Raw genomic sequence first — 11533 nt, 5'->3', positions numbered from 1 at the left:
TTGGTACACTTGGACACATACCCTTTCACTTACTAAGATACCAAAGTATCTCTAAATTAACCTTTTCTTTGCTTTTGGAACATATTTGTTAATTAATCAACATTAGGAATTTTAGTATCAAATGTGAAGGGCAGGAAAGTCAGTATTAGTTACTGAGCTTTATCCAATTAGAGACTGACTCAAGCAGTGTCTTATCAAATTCTAAAACAGATTCCTTTTAAGATTGCCCACATAGTCCATGCTACACTTCACCCCACCTTTAAGGCTCAGGATGTCTTCAATACCACCCACAAGGGCACACTCATTGGTCACAGTTGATTGGATCAAGAGTAGACAACTGAATCACAGACCAAATAAGAATCTCTCTCCCCCAAACTGTACTTCCTGTGAGTTTTTATTAACACTTGAACTGGAAAGATATGAAAGAAATGAGTGAGTCCTAACTAGGATATGTGTATGGAGTAGTTCAGAAAATCTATTTGTAAATATAGAATAAAGGAGATGTGCACAGAAAAATAGAAAGGAGGAACAAGAAGAAAAAATTAGATGAATAGAGAAGCAGCTTTAATTCTCAAGGCTTCCAGATCCTGGTTGAAGTTTTTCATTAGGTCCAGGTAGAAGACAAGTCCTTGGGTTTACAGAGATATTATTGGTGTCTTGTATATGTTCTTTTCATTTGCTGAGGTACTCCATAGTCTGAAAAGTGTTTGCTATTTGTATCCCCAAAAAGTACAGACAAAATATAATGTTAATTAGCATGGTTCAAAGCAATAAGTAAGGAAAGAGTCTCCACAGCCTTCTAGAGCAGCTAGGGATAACATCACAGAGGAGCAAAGAGTTTACTTGGGAGTAAAGCCACTAAGGAACAAGAAATAGTCACTTAAAATCTCTACCTATCTGAAGATGGCATCACAGATGGCAAGAACAGCATGATCAAAGGCAGGATTAGACATGATATACATAGGATGCCAAGGAACCAACCTGGTTAATGCAGAGGGTTCATGTTATGAATCTATGATACATCTGGCAAGTAACTCAAAAATATTTCTTTTTGTGGATGACCATGACTGTTGCCCCTTGTGGTATTGACTTTAAAAGATCAATGACATCCTCAAAAGAATGAAGAACTCCTCAAAGAAATGGCTGATTCCAGGGCTGGGAAAACATAGATTAAAAGTGAACCGGGAACATGTTTTGGGGAACGAAATCAGGAAAATACTAAGAAAAATGTATAGGGGCTTGTTACAATGACTAAGGAGCCAGCTTGAAGTGACAAATTGATAACCAAATAAGTACACAAATGAACTATCATTGGAAAAGTAGTAATTTGTGAGTAAGTATATAAATAAATAAGTAGAGGAGAAGAAAAAGCCCTCGCTTACAATGGAATGCCAAGTCCCACCAGATAAGTTGGAAGGAATATTAGAATCAGAATGCTATCATTTTGAAACCATCATAATAAAGATTAGACTAGGCAATAATCATCAATAAATACTAAACTTATAAGGAAACTTTGATTAGAACCAAAATATATTTGCAATATTTTAATGGGTCTCCCATCAAGTGTTTATTGCTGGCAATGAATAAAAATAATAATTATACAGTACAAATACTAGACAATATTAGGACAATAATCAAAATTTACATGATCACTGAAGGAGTTATGGATGTCATGGGACTTTAAAAGTGATAACTCAAGAGACAACGAACCTCACCTAAGTAGTATTCTGGCACAGAACATATGTCCTAATTGAACCATGGGTAAACATCAGACAAACACAAGATGTATAACATCTTATTAACAAAAGGAAGAGACAAGTCTATTATTTTCAAATGTCAATGTTAAAACAACAATAAAAACTGGCCGTGGGTATATTCCAGATTAGAAAATGCTAAAAGTCATGAAAACTAAATGTAATTCCTGACTGCAAACTTGGGTTGTTTGGAGGGAAATAATGCTTTCAAGTGCACTCACTGAATCAATTGACAAAACTAAAATACAAACAGTATTAAATAAAAAATATCATGCTAATATTAAATTTACTGAAATTGATCATTGAATTGTGCTATGTTCTCATTCATGAACAGTACACGAATATTACTCACGATAGCACAAGGAAAGGACTAGCAGTCATGGGACACTGTCAGGAGAAGGGGAAAGGGGGTCATGTAACAACGTAAAGGATACCTGATCCTAAACCAGAGGAAGTGAGGACTTCTTGGAGGCCCAAACTTTATCTGTATATACATGACCTATGTACCTAATCCTGACTTGTACACTACATCTTTAAAATAAAATAAAGTAAACAAAATTTGTGCTAATATTAAATTTACTGAAATTGATAATTGTGTTGTGGTTATGTTGTTAAAAGTCATAATCATTATTATTAGTATTACAATTATTCTTATCATGATCATTTCTATTTATTGAACACACACTGTACTAAAGCTTTTTGTGTGCTATCTCCTTTTAAGTTTCATAAAATCCCAAGAGTGAGACAATCCAGTAGAGATTTGTTCTTGTAAAGATTTTCCAATATGGATGTCTCTGGGATGGCAGCCAGCTGATTATCGAATCTGGACAAGTGAAAGTATCTCTGTTGTGAACTGTAGTTTAATTCTGCTTACAAACAAATTCTGTCCCTCATCAAATCTAAGCACCTCATGATGGATTTAATGAGACTAAGACAAGAAGTTCAGGAAAATGTACTTTGCTCTCGTGTGAAGTGAAGATTTGGGAGTGGTCTGGAAAACATTGAATGAGGATAGCCTTACGTGGTCACCTAAGGGAAAGGGCAGTACAAGGCAGTCATGGTTAAAAGTGCAATTTAGACCATGAGATGTGTGTGTTGTATGTCCCTTTGGGTAAGTCACTTTACTCTCAGTGCTAACGTTCTACCTTGTGATAGATAATTTGAGAAAGTTTCATCAGATTTGTGGTTCTTATTCCTGGCTGCAAATTAGAATACCAGGGGTGCTTTCCAAACTAAAATAGTATCTAAGTCTAAGAGGAACCAATTAAATCATTATCTGGATAGTGGAGTCAGGAGATACACACACACACACACACACACACAAACACACACACACACACATACAAAACACACACGCATACATGGTATACACAATTTTTTTTTTGTTTGAGTTGGAGTCTCACTCTGTCGCCCAGACTGGAGTGCAGTGGCCGCTCCTGGCCACCGCAGCCTCGACCTGCTGGGCTCCAGCGATCCTTCTGCCTCAGCCTTCCAAGAAGCTGGAACTACAGGTGCGCGCTACCACACCCGGCTAATTTTTTGATTTATTGTAGAGATGAGGTCTCGCCTGCCCAGGCGGGTCTCAAACCCGTGGGCTCAGGCAATACACTCACTTCAGCCTCCCAAAGGCGCAGGATTACAGGCTGAGCCACCGAGCCCGGTTGGTATACACATTTTAAGAGCTGTTATCTATGTATTACTTTTTGAAGTTGAATTGAATTACGGTAGCAGTGTGTAGTATGACATTTGCTCAAAAGATGGCATTAATCAAATGAATGCTAGCATTACCATGCAACAGGCAAGACAGTCAAAGAAAATGACAGAAGCACAGTTGTCATTTGAGGAGTACAAGACTATTTTGAAGTGGTATTTGAAATTAGAGAATGTTGTAGAAGTACAATGGCAATGGGGTTGTGAGTATGCGACAGAACCTCCAAGAGACCTAACAATTGCAGGCATTTGTGGTAAGTATAAGATGCATGGTACTATGTGTGATATGCACAAGAAAAGATGTTATGGTTGATGATTATTTGGTTTACTTCCAATATTTTTCTATTATAAATGGTACAACTATAAATATTCTTGTACAAGTCATTTGGAAAAATAAACACACTCTTCTATTCCATATATACCTAGTAATGAAATTGTTGGAGCATAGGATAACTGTATATTTACCTTTGGTAAACACTATCAAACATGTTCAAAGTAGTTGAACAAATTTCACTTCTGTCAGCAACATATGAGTTATCCAGTTGCTTTACATTCTTATCAATACTTAGTACTGTCAATCATTATACTCTTAGGTTTTCTAGTGAGTATATAGTAGTATTTTATTGGTTTTGGTGTTTTGTGTTTTGGCTTTTTGTTTTGGTTTGGTTTTTGCAATCTCACTAATGACTGGAGAATTGAACACCTTTATCTATGCCTATAGGTCATATATATATATTTTTTTTGTTTGTAAAGTGCCTCTTCAAGTCTTTTATTTTTAACACAAGTGCCATATTCTTATAGATTTATCTATAAGTTCTTTATCTATTCTAGATGCAAAACAGTTTTCAGATATGTGTTACAAATCTTCTTCTAGGTAGTAGTTGGCCTTTTTACTCTCTTAATCTGTTGATGAACAAAAGTTAATTTGATTAACCTTAAACACAATTTGGGCTCTCCAGTTAGCAGGCAGTGAGAGAGTCTAGTGTTCTTCATATTTATCGAGACCACCTTTTGGACCAACGTCCATGGAAAGAAGGGATAAAGGGAGAAGCTGGGCAATGGTGCAGGCCCAATATTCTCAGTCAACCAAGGAAAGGTCTGGAGCATATATAGCATCTTAGAGTTGTCGGGCATTGGGCCGAAATGGCAGAATTGTATACCCCTGTCTCCATCAGTTTCTGGTTGTAGTTGCCCCTGAAAAAGCATGATCTCAAATAAAGTCACTTTCTTTGAGGCAATCCACTAAAGAGAGATGATGACTGAACACTGTCCACTGAAAGCCCTTCCAGCAACTGAGGCAACAAGTTGTTCCTTGAAAGAGTGTATGGGTATCACATCTCTATATCCACCCCAATGTCCAAATCATAAATCTTTTATCTTATGGCTCACGTTTTTTATGTTTAAGAAATTTTGCCTATTTCAATATTATTGTTATTTCTCTGTTTTCTTCTAGAAGATTTTTCTTTGACATATAGGACAACTTTATTTTATATGAAAACCCTCCATAGTTCTTAATTATTAGTCATGCCTGGGCTTGAAGAGTTTTTAATAAGTTTCATACTAGATTTCCTACCGAACTTCTTTTTATGCTGAAAGATTCTATAGAGACTACACATTCTATTAAGAAAGAAGTAGTCTGTAATCAGAAGTAATGTGATTAGTTCAATTCAAGGCTAATTATGTGAGTTAACAATTTAAGTATTTGTTTTCTACTTGGTAGCAGCATAAACAATTGATATTCTTGTCTAAGTGGCATGATAAAAGAAAAAAGTTGTATAACAAATAATCAGATAATGCAAACTCTTACTTAGAACAAATGCAATCTGTGCGTATAACAAAACTGCACTTGTACTCCAAAATTTATACAATAAAACATTAAAATTCCAGGAAGTGCTTGCTCTTGGCTTCTGTGAGTCTATGCTTCCCATCCTGTGGGTTGACCAGCCTGCAGGCTGCAAAAAAATATGTGTCTGTGTGTCTGAGTGTGTGTGTGTGTGTGTGTGTGTGTGTATTTCTAAAAGTCGTTTCAAACATTACATCATAGTTAATGTGATTTTTATAACATCATTTGTGCTTTTTAGCTCAGTGAGTTTTCACTATCTACATAGTAAAAGCATTTATTCAAAAAGAGAGAGAGAGGGGTACAGTAAAATATAATTCAAGATAAATTTTTATATCAAAAAGCAAATTATTGGGCAACCTCCTTCAGGTCCCCTGTGGGAGTTTTTTGTTCTCCCAATAAATCCCAATAAAAACTGTGGGAGTTTTTTGTCCTCCCAATAAATCCTGCTTTCTCACACACACACACAAAAGTCAATTCTTGACTTAAATTTGAAAGGGTCTCATTTAATATCTGAATAACAAGGAGATTCACATTTGAGGCAGAAATCTTGCCTATATTTTTGTACATTTCTATTCACATGCTGTTTTAGGGTTGTATATTTTAAACCATCATTACACAACTTTATAGAAATATTTTGAAGGCATAACCTTATTAAATTTATTGATCTTTTGGTTTAATTCTCTATAAATTCAAAATAGTGTTGGAACATGAAACAATAAGATTACTTTTACTCTGTTAAAACAAGAACTGAATTGAGTCTGTATATTTCTGAAGAATTCATTTCTAATGAGCAAGTGTTCAGTATCAGATAATTAGAAAATCATTGTTATTAAAACTTGAATTTTTCCTTCACTGTACCCTAATCTTTTGAATATATTGTTTCAGGACATTTGCAATTAAACTATAATTTGGATAATATCCTGATAATATCTAATTAAAATAAAAAGTAATCAAGATCTTTAAGTGAACACATTTCTAAATCATATTGCCATTGTGCACTGAAGTTAATTATGTGAAGACTAAAAGCTCTGTATGTTGTAAAAGTCAATAATTAGGTCTTTATATGCAGTTGAGATTCTGTGTTCCTGCTAAACGTTCCTTTATTTATTTTTCCAAAGAGAAAAAATGCTCATCTGCACCTTCTGTCACAATGTTCCTCATAGAATTTGCAAGTTCAAAAAAAATATTCTGCATTTCTTCCTCTTGTACCAACTGCATTAAAAATTTGTTTGGCAATGTCTTCTAGAGGTGTAAGAACAAGATAATTAGAATTTTCACATGTTCCAATATACAGCAACACACTGAATGGTTTTGTTTGGGGATCTTTTGGAATAAAAAAAAAAAGGACTGCTATGTTCTTCCCTTTACCCTGAAGTCAAGGTATGCTTTTACTTCTTCTTCCTTTCCTTCTAGCAATATATAAGCAACACCCCATATACAACCCCCAGAATCTTCAACAAGAGTCACAACTCTTCCATGATTGCCGGGAACCCCGCGATGGTCTGTGTTTCCCTGCCAGACCTGCTATAGTTTGTGATGTAGCTGACTGGTTTGTCCTGATAAGGGATGCCCACCTTTCAGTTCAGGGACCCGTAACCAAAAATCCATGTCTTTCCCCTGCTGGTCTGTCATAGCAGCTGTCAACCCTCTCCTGAAGTCTGCACGGTGTCTCTGGGTTAGCCAATTTTAGACATCTCTTTTATATTTAGACCTTACAATATGTCTAATTTTAGTATATGTTATGAAGACATGATCAAAAATGATTTTTAAATATAAATATTGAATTGAGTCAGTACTAATTATACAAAAGGCCATTGTTTGTGCACTGCATTTCAGTGGCATCATTTATGTTTTGATATAAATGAATTTGAAGCTCTCTGCCAGGTCTATGATTCTAGATACAAAATCATAGGTATTAGAGTGTACATAAAGGAAGTTATGACATTGGTTAATCCAAAAGTGGTTAATGGTAAAGGTATGTAACAAATAGAAGTTATAGCAACCTATTAACTTTGAAAGAATGTTTGTGGGGCTGAACTTGTTGAAATACTTGTTGATATTTAATTGAATAATATTGAAAATGTGTACAAGTTACAAAGTACAGTGGAAAGTTATAAAATAGGTATAGGTGTTGCTGCAAAGTCCTTCTAACCTTTTTAGAGACAATTAGAGACATCAATAAGTTATTGTTTTGAATATCAGTAAATGCATTTTAGAGTAGGTAGTATTTTAATAAAAAGAAGAATATGTGCTTGACAACTTGGGATTGAATGTTGAAGACATTTGAAAAAGGAGAAACTCTATAAACAGAGTTGTGCATTCCACCAAGCAACACAGAAATCTAATTGGTTCTTCATCCCCTTCCTGCTGTTTCAGCTTTCAGTACCATTAATCTTTTTATTTCAACCTGTCATTCTTTAAGAGTCACCCCAGGGCTGCCTTCTCTAGGAAACGCTCTTGAAACTCTCTCTCCTAACTCATCCCCGCTTCTAACCATCATAACACTTACCACGTCAACTAGACTGTAAGCTTTTCAGAAGCAAGGCCTATGAATTACGTACTCCTTCACTGTCTTGTTCTCAGTGCTTGTCACATTGCCTGGATCACAATAGGCCATCGATACATTTTTGTTTATCTGGACTATAATTTAGCACAGATAAATCAAGTGGTATTATTTCTCAGCTCAAAAGCATAAAATTGGGCTTGACAGATAATAGGCTCCCAATATCCCTTTATTTAAGAAAAATGAAAGTATGAGTATGGAAAATGGTAACTTGCTCAATCGATTAATTTATCATATTTTTGAATTAGAGAAATGGGAAAAAGGGCCATGAGTAATATCAAATCATAGGGAAGGAGGGTGTCTTTAAATACCAAAATCTCTACATTTGCTATGAGCCTTTTGTACTTAAGAGCAAAAATAAATAGGTGAAGTACAATAGACTCCTTGAAAGTCATGTAATTGACTTACTTTCCAGAAGTTCATAGTTCACAAAAATTATGTCTTTTTCACAATCCTTGGTTTTGAGGACGTAGCTGTGGCCATGCATTTTAGCCAATATCTTCAAAGCAGAAAAAATTTAGGTGATTTTTAAACAACACGTAGACATTTAAGCCACTTACTCAGAAGCTTTCACTTTCTTTTTAAAAATGAAAATAAACTGTAACCTAGTGAAAGTAGTAAGTATATCTTTCATTGTCATTAAATCAATAAAGAATCTGAGAACAGTGACAAAAGGTGTGGCTCTTAGAAGATACTTCCAATTGTTATTTTTATTTTTGCCTAACTACATTTTTCAGTAGTCATCCAGTATAAAGGTTGCTAGAATTAAAGATATAGAAAGATGTAGAAAAGATATTGCTTCTGCCTGGGTTTTATGAAGCTGATATCAATCTTTTGTTTCATAAACTTCAGACTGGTTATCATCCTAAACACAAGTTTTGGTACATTAAAGTGACATTGACAGGAATACAAATAAGAAAATTCTCAATGATGCTAACCAGTGGAACTGGGGAAGGACTGACTTCCCTCTTGTGCTTAGAAAATGAAGTGCAGAAAAGGTCACAAAGCAGCCAGATTTTGGAGATAAATTTGAGCTTGGTTTACTCAATGAATGACTCAGAGATACAGTTTTCCTATTGTTTGTTTCTCCAAAAGAGGAGAAAGGACAAAGGTTTTAACTGAGCCTCTTAACATGGGCTGGAGGTGGTGCAATTTTTAAGAAGGAAGAATGAATAATTAAGGGACAACAAAGAAAAATCATCCAAAGGGAACTAACAAAGCTAACAATGCGAATAATGATGCGATTGCATTGTGTGAGGAGAAAATGAATATTATGAATATTCACGTAGTCATTTAAGAAATTTCAAAATATGCTATGTAACAATTTAAACTTTACCTGTTTCAAGAGAAGTTGAAGTTACAAATAATATGCATACATATTAAAGAGTACTACATAAATTTTATAATTCAAGCAATGAATTCTTTGGGCAATAGAAAGCAGAGATCTATATGAAGAAAAGCTATCATTCAAGGCATCATGGAGGTAAGCCTGGAAGTAGACAGGACTGGACAAATAGATCAGAGTAGTAAGAGCCCCCTTAGTAATAAACAGCTTGATTTTTTCCTCAGAAATCAGGACACCCTTGGAGGTAGTAGATGTCTCATATGATATAGGCTGGATTAGGATAAGGTGACAAATTGATTTGTACGAATCCAGGATTCTTCAACAGAGGGAATTCATTAAGGGCATTGGAGTGAATATTATGTAAAAAACACTCTAAGTGCTTAACATTTTATTTAATTTTCAAAATTTTGTTCTTGTCATAATACCAGCCTCACTTATCAAAAGTCCAGAAAGGTAAAATAAATTGTCCTAGGACACCCAGTAGTAAGTGATTTAAGCCCAGGCCTCCATTTAGTAGAAGACACAGGAAGATCTAGTTGGAAATGGCAACTGTTACCTTCTTCATTTGTCATCAACTGCCAAGTATTCACCAATACAAGTTTATATCCCCTTTCTGAACACAGACTAAATGGAGGAGGTTCTGCCGTCTTCAGCATGCAGCTTTCCAGGTCATCCTGGGCTTTGTGGATCCCATCCAGCAGAAGGGAAAAAAGGACATTCCATCCAAGATCTTTAATTTAATCACATCTCTTTGTCACATAGAGTAATAAATTTAAAGATCTAGGTATTTGGATGTGGATATCTTTAGGATATTATTATGGTTGCTGAGCCGGGTTCGGTGACTCAGCCTGTAATCCCGCACCTTTGGGAGGCTGAGGTAAGTGAATTGCCTGAGCCCACGGGTTCAAGGTCACACTGGAGAAAGCATGAGAATTTCTCTCATATGAGCTATTTCTGGGAATGACTTGCATCACTTTGTTACCATTCCAAAACTACAACTTGGCAATACCTAATGACAAGAGAAGATCAAATTCGCCGTCTAGTTCACATCCTTCTTCACCATGGTCTTCCACTTCCTTACAAAGATGGAGTAAAGCCATGAAACACTGAAAATTTATATCTATCTTTTTAGGTCTTCATTTTTACAAAGAAAGCAATTCCATTCTCACAACCTCAAGCATGCTTATACTCTTACAGAGCTGATAGTTCTGCTCTGGTTCAGTAGGTTTTTCCAAACTGTAAAATGCTGAGAAGAACACTTGGAAACTGGTAATTTTATCTCCTTTGTGGCTCTCTCAAGAAAATCAGAAACGTTTGTATGAACGTTAGTGGAAGAGGATAAAAAAAGACAACGTTACACAACTTTAAAGAATTTCTCCAGTGCCCTCACAATTAAAAAATAATAATCAAATTCCTGAATTTGTCTTTCAGGGGCTTCAGTTGGCTGTCCTTTTATTGCTTTATAATTCTTATCCCCATGCTAAAAATTATCTTGGTTTTTGCTTCATAATTTCTTAATAACACATTCTTATTCACACAGATTCCTTTACCTCTAAAGGTATTCACCATTGCATGACAAAAAAAAGGCCTTTTTTTTAGCAAACAAATCCTGGTTCTCCCAACAGAAATGCTCTTTTTCTAGTGCACGCATTCTCTCTCTTTCTCTCTCTGTCTCTCTCTCTCTCTCTCTCTCTCTCTCTCTCTCTCTCTTTCTGTCTCTCTATGTGTATGTCTTTCTCCATTTTGCTCTCTGTTTCTCTCTCTCTCCCCCTAAACATTTGTGTGGCCATATTATTTTTCTCCTGCATTATGATCATTCCTGAACTTACCTTATTATCCTGTTAAGTGCTATATTCTTTCAGAGCCAGCTTCTACAACTTGTCTGCATTCATTAGCATATGGTCTCTTTTTCCACTTTCAAGACAGTAGCATATCATCTTCCAACCTCATTCACTGATTATGACCCTTCATTTCATCATCACATTCCATCCAAGATCTTTAATTTAATCACATCTCTTTGTCACATAGAGTAATAAATTTAAAGATCTAGGTATTTGGATGTGGATATCTTTAGGATATTATTATGGATGCTGAGCCGGGCTCGGTGGCTTAGCCTGTAATCCCACACCTTTGGGAGGCTGAGGTGAGTGAATTGCCTGAGCCCACGGGTTCAAGACCCGCCTGGGAAGCAAGACCTCATCTCTACAATAAATAAAAAAATCAGGCAGTGTGGTAGCGCGTGCCTGTAATTCCGGCTACTCAGAAGGCTGAGGCGGAAGGATCGCCGGGGCCCAGCAGGTCGAGGCTGCGGTGGCCGG

The 11533-nt window shown here is 35.8% G+C and overlaps 1 pseudogene; it reads right to left on the bottom strand.

Moving 5' to 3' along the window:
• Nucleotides 1-6366: 6366 nt before the first annotated feature.
• Nucleotides 6367-11533, bottom strand: part of LOC103260605 — a 63533-nt pseudogene continuing 58366 nt past the window's right edge.

Source organism: Carlito syrichta, unplaced genomic scaffold (genome assembly GCF_000164805.1).
Source record: "Carlito syrichta isolate Samal-C Ts95f unplaced genomic scaffold, Tarsius_syrichta-2.0.1 Scaffold303264, whole genome shotgun sequence".
NCBI lineage: Eukaryota > Metazoa > Chordata > Mammalia > Primates > Tarsiidae > Carlito > Carlito syrichta.
Note: the sequence above shows the minus strand (reverse complement) of the source record. Positions and strands in the feature narration are given on the sequence as shown.